The 8085-nt window shown below is 43.4% G+C and overlaps 1 long non-coding RNA gene across 1 annotated transcript; it reads right to left on the bottom strand.

Annotated features, from left to right (window-relative positions):
• Positions 1 to 3690: 3690 nt before the first annotated feature.
• On the bottom strand, positions 3691 to 5189 carry LOC146796653 (uncharacterized). Its single transcript, XR_014969949.1, has 2 exons — positions 4053 to 5189; positions 3691 to 3841 (listed from the first exon to the last, which is right to left on the bottom strand). It is a non-coding gene; the product is annotated as an uncharacterized LOC146796653 (long non-coding RNA).
• Positions 5190 to 8085: the final 2896 nt, after the last annotated feature.

The raw sequence follows: 8085 nt of genomic DNA, 5'->3' as shown, positions 1-8085 counted from the left end.
TATGGTAGAATCAAAGCGTGATGGAAGGGGCGATTGACATCTTTTTATACCAAATAGAGAGAAAAGCCCCCAAATAAACTTCAAACTGTGTATAAAGCTTGCTTCTAGCCTTGGCAATATCTTTAAGGCTTGGGTCCTTTCGTCCAGCGTGCGGTGTAAATAATACATGTATCCGATCCATGCTGCCCTTACCTCCGATTCACGGGCAGGGGAGACTTTCTCACAACATGTGCAGGCTTGCAAAGTGCGTAAAAATAAATTGAAACGGTGGAACGAAATAAGGTTGTTAAAACACATTAAAATCGAATTAGCCCGGCAAAAACAGCCGTAGCTACTGCTTCAAGAGAGTCCTAAACTTAAGGTGGCATGCAGTCATTGGGATTGGGTCGGACAAAACCCACGCGATGAAAATAGGTTTGGGGAAATTGAACAAGAAAGGTAAATAGTAATTATCTACTGATGCGCCATTAAGTAAGTCTCTGCCCAGTAATGCGCGAAGACTATCCGATTAAAAACGGCGTGTATCTCTCGTACAAGAGTGCTCCTGGCATAACAAACTTGTTTAAAACTGACTGTGAAAGCCAGCGCGTGAGCGTGTTTGTTTACTTAGGAATGCAAGATCACGATAAGTTAAGAAAATGCTTTGCAACAGCTGCAAAGCAGACGATCCTGTCCGGATGGGCCAGACGAAAGGGAGAAAGGGTAGTGGCCAAAAAGCATCATTTTCAATGGGAAGCCAGCGTTTAGCATAAACACTGACGTGACCCAATGAAAATGATGGGCGGGGCTTCAAGTCCCCTTCTGAAATCTCCTCTCACTTAAGGTCTTGCCGAGCGAGCAGTGCATGCGCTGCAACGCTAGGCGAGACCTAAAAAGGATAGAAACTTTTGCTATACAGGATTGTTCCTCTACAAGTTTCACCCTGTGCATGGCGAATGCAGCTGCCTTTTAGGCCACTATACTTGTGCCTTGTGGGACTCCAAGTATTGCCTATGGTCCCAGAAGAAACCCCAGCCATAGTAAATAACAAATAATATTTGTCTTGCTCAAAGCTCCTAAAGTATATGAGAGTTGTATAGAAAACAGGCCTTTCAAGGCTAGAACTCAACAGATGCATGTTTACTTGAGGAGGCTTGTTTGACTCTTCAATGCAATCTCCAGCTTAATTAATTTGAAATTTGAAATTAAACTGTGCAACCAAATTAGGCATACTGTAGTCCCTAGTACAATTCCACAAACAATGAAGACTTGGGTCTTTGAAATGTGCCAAGGGAGGCATAATGGTTCAACTTACCTGTACAAATTCTGTGCCATTGCACCCGAAGACAGACCAGGTCCATCAAATGGTACAGTGGAGCCCTGGACCCAGGCAATTAGAAAACATCAGTAGCACTGGAGAAGTTACGGAAGGTGTGGTCCATAAAGAGCCATATGCTTCTATGTGTGAAGTGCAGGAATCTCAAAATTCTTCTGCTAACAAACAAAGTTGAATTATTGATGAACAGGGTCACTTTGAATACACGACAATTGGTTTTTGAGACAATTGGTTCCATAAGCTGCACCACATATCTGATAGAGACTTCTAGCCGCAACATATGTACTATGAAACATTTCCCAGGCGTCAGACTTGATCTGTTACATCTTGAGCAGTACCTCTGTGTGCCAGTAGGTGACTTTGACTGACCCTGCTTAAGAGTTGTCCGCGTGGCATGGGATGTGCCTGGTGCCCATATAGCCTCCACCCCAATTCGCTTACCTCATTTCCTTTTGTTCAGTGCCAACAGTGCAGATCTGGAAGTGCTACCTCGATAACGTTTTGACCACTTTTTCCAACAATTTTTCGATTCCTTTGAGCATTTCTGCTTCCGCTGTGCTCTAGGATGTCCCCTAAGAAGCCAGTGGGTTTTAAACCCTGCGGGCCTATCACAGGCAAATGTCTTTGATGGATCCCAATCTGGTTTGCCTGTGGAGCCTGAAGCTTACCGCTGAATCCCCGAACTGCTCTGACTACCGCACCATGAATGCGATTTGGGAGCAGGAGACGAAGTACTGGTGGCCCCTCATATTAAGACTCCACACTGCTCTAGGTTCCGGTCGAGTGAAAGGTCCCAGGCCCACTCTCTGAATCGTTCCTGTGGGTCATCCTCAAAGTGGTCGTAGTGTAAGTCCCAAAACATAAAACAAAACGAAGGAGTCAAAGTGCTCTTCTTGGAGGAGGGACGGGAATGGTGCCACAAGTCAAGGCCCCACTCCTGCATCCCACTTGTGGAGCCGAAGTCTGCTCTCCACCTTCTTGAATTTCCTGCAGCCAGAGCAACCCCCACCTAACTCAAGGAGCTTTATGAGGCTATGCACTTAATATTTGGGTGGCCTATCCCTTTTGGAGCACATTTGGTCTCCGCGGGTCTGGGTATGTCCCGACTAGATTTCTGCCAACAGGTTCGCCTGCCATACGAGTCAGGCCCTATGGGTCCATCCTGGATCCAGATCAACTCCAGTCACAAATCCTTGACCTTAGCTGGGGTTCCGCCCTGTGTCCGTCCCCGGGCCGCCGACACCTCTCTGGGGCACAGAGCCCATAGTCATTCCCAACTCAGATACAGAGCCGGACCGGTGTTGTGTAACGTAGACCCCAGCGCCAACTGTTCCGCAATGACCGTCCAGGTTGGAGACAGTGCTTCCTTTCTTTGACTGGCCCTGTGGGGATTTTTACTGGGGTGGATCTGAGGAGTCTTATGGCTACCCTGATCCCCATGAAGATCCCATAGCCCAAGCGGGTGATAACCGGTGTTGGGCCTGGCCCTTTCTGCAGGGCCATCCCCAAACTTTTTTGCCTTCCTCCTCCCCTTTTTGCTGAATTAGTTTTTGTTGGCTTTAAGACTCTGGGCACTCTGCTGCTGCTAACCAGTGTTAAGTGCATGTGCTCTCTCTCTAAAACATGGTAGCATTGGTTTATCCACAATTGGCATGATTAATTTACTTATAAGTCCCTAGTAAAGTGCACAAGATGCGCCCAGGGCCTGTAAATAAATGCTACTAGTGGGCCTTCAGCACTGATTGTGCCAGCCATTTAAGTAGCCCTTTAAATATGCCTCAGGCCTACCATTGCAGAGCCTTTGTGTGCAGTTTTCAACTGCCATTTCGGTCTGGGAAAATAGCCCATGTTGGCAGGCACCAACGTTCCTTTTCATTACATACAAGTCAACCCTAACGTAAGGCCTGTACAGCCCCAAGGGCAGAGTGAAGTGTATTTAGAATGTTGGACATGTACTTTTAAGTTTTACATGTCCAGGTAGTGAAAAAATCTTCAATTCATTTTTCACTACTGCAAGGCCTACCTCTCCCATAGTTCAACATTGGGTTTACCTTATTACATTTTATAAGTGTCATTATCAATTGGGAGAAGATAGATATTTTTAATTTGTTGTCTCTGGACTCGCAATTTAAAATCACAGCTTATGTTGAAGTTGGATTTGAAGTTGTAAGTCTGAAAATGACACTTTTAGAAAGTTGCCAAAGGGTGCTGCAGTCCGCAACCCTGCTGCTGCACAGCGTGAGTGAGAGAAATGCTCCAGAATAATCCCAATTTTATAACGTAAACCAAATTAATCCATCGTACACCAAACCTTTTGAGAGTCAATGTAAATCACGTCTTTCAATGCTTGAAAAATCAACCTGGAGACAGCACAGTTGAGCAGAATTCTTTATTCACGCAGTTTCAAATGCCTTCTGTTGCCCATCCAGGCTTTTACATAAGCATGTGCGTTTGACCGTATTTGTTGACAGGACTCTTAATATAACCCAATGCATTTCGAACTAACAAGTTCTTCATCAGGGGTTGCTGTAAAAAATGTGAAACAACGGCTTTAACAAACCACTCGGAAAACACTCCCACAGAATCCCAAATATTATTTACACCCCTTTGGTCTACCCAGATTTGCCCTCCCATCCCGCATAAATTCATGTGCTCTACAGTGAAAAATAAACATTCTCAAAAGCCCTTTTTTTTATGAAAATCTCCCACCCACACAAGTTAAACTATGTTCATTTACCTTGTGAATACCCCGTCCGGGGTGTATCCTGCTCATACTTCCCTTCGTGTTCCAAATAAACAACCAGCCACTCCCTCCTGTTCAGTGCTTCCTTTAAAACAACTCAAACACCTGTACCCAATGAGGCTACATGATTACCAGATTCAAACGAAACCCGTGACATCATCCATCCCGCGCTCACCCATTGTACAAAACATCGTTCCTCCTACAAGTCCCATGATGCATTGTCCCCAAGATTGAAAACAATGCCCCACCAAAATCCATTCCCTGAATCCTGAAAAAACAGCACCATCAACATTTTGTGACATGAAAATATAAATGCAACATAATCAGTGAAATATTGCGTGCCACTTGTAAATTTCAAAACGTGCAGTATAACTAAATAAGTTCATTTTTGTTGAATGTTCCTCAAGCGCTCGAATTTCCTTTTATTCCACTTGAATGTTGTACTGTCCTGTGCAAAAGTATACATTTCCAAATTCCAAGATGTTCCACTGTCCCCAAGTTGATACTTTTAAATCTCTGTTATTTTCGTTATAATTCTTCAATGGGGTGCAGCCTCGCGGTGGACGATAAAGTGCTAAGCCAGATTCATAGATAGCGAGTGCACTCCTTCCTTTGTTAGTTTTAGTTTTCGCTTGAATTGCCAGTTTAAAGCGTGCAAAACAGCTCTGTGAATCGCCCCATCACAGTATATCTAAAGATTATGCCAAAGGGTGCTGCAGTCCGCAACCCTGCTGCTGCACAGCGTGAGTGAGAGAAATGCTCCAGAATAATCCCAATTTTATAACGTAAACCAAATTAATCCATCGTACACCAAACCTTTTGAGAGTCAATGTAAATCACGTCTTTCAATGCTTGAAAAATCAACCTGGAGACAGCACAGTTGAGCAGAATTCTTTATTCACGCAGTTTCAAATGCCTTCTGTTGCCCATCCAGGCTTTTACATAAGCATGTGCGTTTGACCGTATTTGTTGACAGGACTCTTAATATAACCCAATGCATTTCGAACTAACAAGTTCTTCATCAGGGGTTGCTGTAAAAAATGTGAAACAACGGCTTTAACAAACCACTCGGAAAACACTCCCACAGAATCCCAAATATTATTTACACCCCTTTGGTCTACCCAGATTTGCCCTCCCATCCCGCATAAATTCATGTGCTCTACAGTGAAAAATAAACATTCTCAAAAGCCCTCTTGGACCTCTCGGCTGCCTTTCACACGGTTGACCATAACAGTCTGATACAAAGACTCTACGAAGCCGGCATAGAGGGAACTGCTCTAGACTGGATTGCATCCTATCTTCGCAACAGAAATGATGTCATACATACCCCACCTTTCTCGTCCAAACCATACTCCACAAAAGCAGGGGTCCCTCTTCCATACTTTTCAACATCTACATGAAGTCATTACCAGTACTGATCAATCTATTTCACCTCACTTGCTATAACTATGCAGATGACATGCAAATACTCCTTCAACTGGAATGCCGCAAAGACATTGGAAACTCGCCAATTTTCAGGTGTCTCAGAGCCATGGATCAATGGATGACGTGGAGCCATCTCAAATTGGATGCTTCCAAAACGGAAATACTCGCGTATGGCGATTGGAAACATTATGGCCTGATGACCTGGGATCACCACCTAAAGTATTGAATGAAGTAAGAAACCTCGGAATGACCATAGACTCCAAGCTATTAGTGAATGCCCAAATGGACAAACTAGCAAGATCAAGCTTTGTTACTATAAAAACTCTGCGACGAATCTTCCCCCATTCGGGATTTCCACACAAGGTCCTTATTCTGTCCGAACCAGATTACGCCAGTAGCCTCTACCACAAATTTCATTTAACAACCATGAAAAGACTACAACGGATTCAGAACTCAGCTGCCAGACTACTCTAACATATCAACTGCGAGACCACATCTCCCTTGCCTTTAAAGCCCTGCATTTGTTACCCGTTGCCAGAAGATCGACGTTCAGGCTGCTTTGCATCACCCACAAAGCGATACATGGACCGGGACTGCTCTTCAAAAAACCATGGGTGGCACATCCTTCTCTGTTCAAGCAGCCAAACTATGGGACTCTTTACCCCCAACATAAGATCCACAGACGACCACCTTAGTTTCAGAAAACTACTCAAGAATTGGCTCTTCCCCACATAAACACCATGCGCAAACAGAAATATACAGTATATCCCTCTGTATATAAGCATTTATTTGTACTATAGATATGTACCTATGTATGTGTATTGCTTTGTGTAAACATGTAGAATAATTATGTTTTAAAACAATGAATAAAATACATTTTTAAGTACAACAACACTTGAAAGCCAGAATTAATTTAATGCATTTTTAATCCACAGATACTTACTTCCTTTATGCATCTATATACCTTCCATGTACTTGGATCTATATATTTATTTATTTTCTGCTAATTCAGCATAGCCAATGCACTTCCCTATTTCTCACCCTATACCTCTCTCAAAATATCCTCTACCTCATGTCTCTGACTCATCTCAAACCATTCAACTACTCTTTTCAATGCACTACCCTATTTCTCTCTTAAGGTAAGGAATCTATAACTAATATACGTCTCTTACAGATACTTCGTTAACGAAGTTAAGTAACTTGTTATTCACTATACTAATTCATCACTACTCCTTTATGGGTTTCGGAGTAGCGTACTATTTGCCCAAAAAAATGCTTCAAACCCCCATCAGAAGTAGCAAGCACTAATAAATGCAAAACTTTTTTCCCTCTTCTGTCCCTCCGCTATCTATCTCAATAAAAATCCTAATATCCCCCACTGAAATTACTTTCATATTTCACTATACTAATTCAACGCTAATACTTTACACATTTCGGAGCAACATGCTACTCACCAAAAAAGCCCTTCAACACCCCATCATTGGTAACAAGCGCTATATAAATGCAAACCTTTTTCCCTCTTCTATCCCTCCGCTATCCTTCTCAATCCAAATAACTGACTAATATTCACCACTCAAATTATGTTCATATTTCACTACACTAATTCACCACTAATCCTTTATGGGTTCTTTAGTAGCGCGCTACTTGCCAAAAAAGCGCTTTGACGCCTTGTCAGGAGTAGTAAGCGCAATATAAATGCAATTACAATACAATACATCCAGCCGAATCGACGACGACTCATCACCCCCTCTGCGCGTCACATCGAGTCTTTGTCGACACATCCTCCAACCTAAGGTACTTTTTCAGCTGGACAAGGTTGATCCCTGTATCCGACCCATGCTCCATCGCGGCAAGCCTGAACTTTTGGATTTACCCAGGTCAAGCACGACCAGTGTCCTTGGTTGGTGTGTTATGCTTTAAAGCACTCTATTTCAATATAATCTTTTAAAAATTCATACCACCGGTTCAACTTATTGGATTTTTGTTGTTTTGGTCTTCTTTTGTTATTTAAATTAAGCTCTATTTTTCTAACCTTGTGTGGGTTATTTTTGTGTGGTGGTTTCACTGTTTTACTGTGGTAAGTGTTGCACAAATACTTTACACATTGCCTCTTAAGTTAAGCCTGCCTGCTCTGTGCCAGTCTACCAGAGGGTGGGCACATGTTAATTTAGGCTGTATATCTGACTTACCCTGACTAGGATTGTGGTCCCTACTTGGACAGGGTGTATACCTCTGCCAACTAGAAACCCAATTTCTAACAACTGGTATGGGGAGCTGGCTGACACTAGTGGCATGGACATCTCTACACTGGCTTGATCTCCCCTCCTAGTGTGACTACAAAGGAGGAGGTATCCTTTGCTATGGTAAGTGAGAAGAGCATCTGAGGTACTAGACCTCCAGCTACCTTCCGTGGAAGTCAAGACCACTGTTTTGACGGAGTTGCTTCAGCCAGAGGTATCCCACATATAACCCTTGCTGCCCTTCATTAAAGCCCTCTCTGATGTCCTTCTATAGGCCAGGGCCAAGCCCTGCATGGGCACTCCCGTGTACAGTACGATTGAACACCGCCACCATCTTACTTGTGGGGACCCAGTCTTCCTCA

This window comes from Triturus cristatus, chromosome 10, assembly GCF_964204655.1.
Source record: "Triturus cristatus chromosome 10, aTriCri1.1, whole genome shotgun sequence".
Lineage (NCBI taxonomy): Eukaryota > Metazoa > Chordata > Amphibia > Caudata > Salamandridae > Triturus > Triturus cristatus.
The sequence above is the reverse complement of the archived record's forward strand: the minus strand, read 5'-3'. Positions and strand labels throughout refer to the sequence as shown.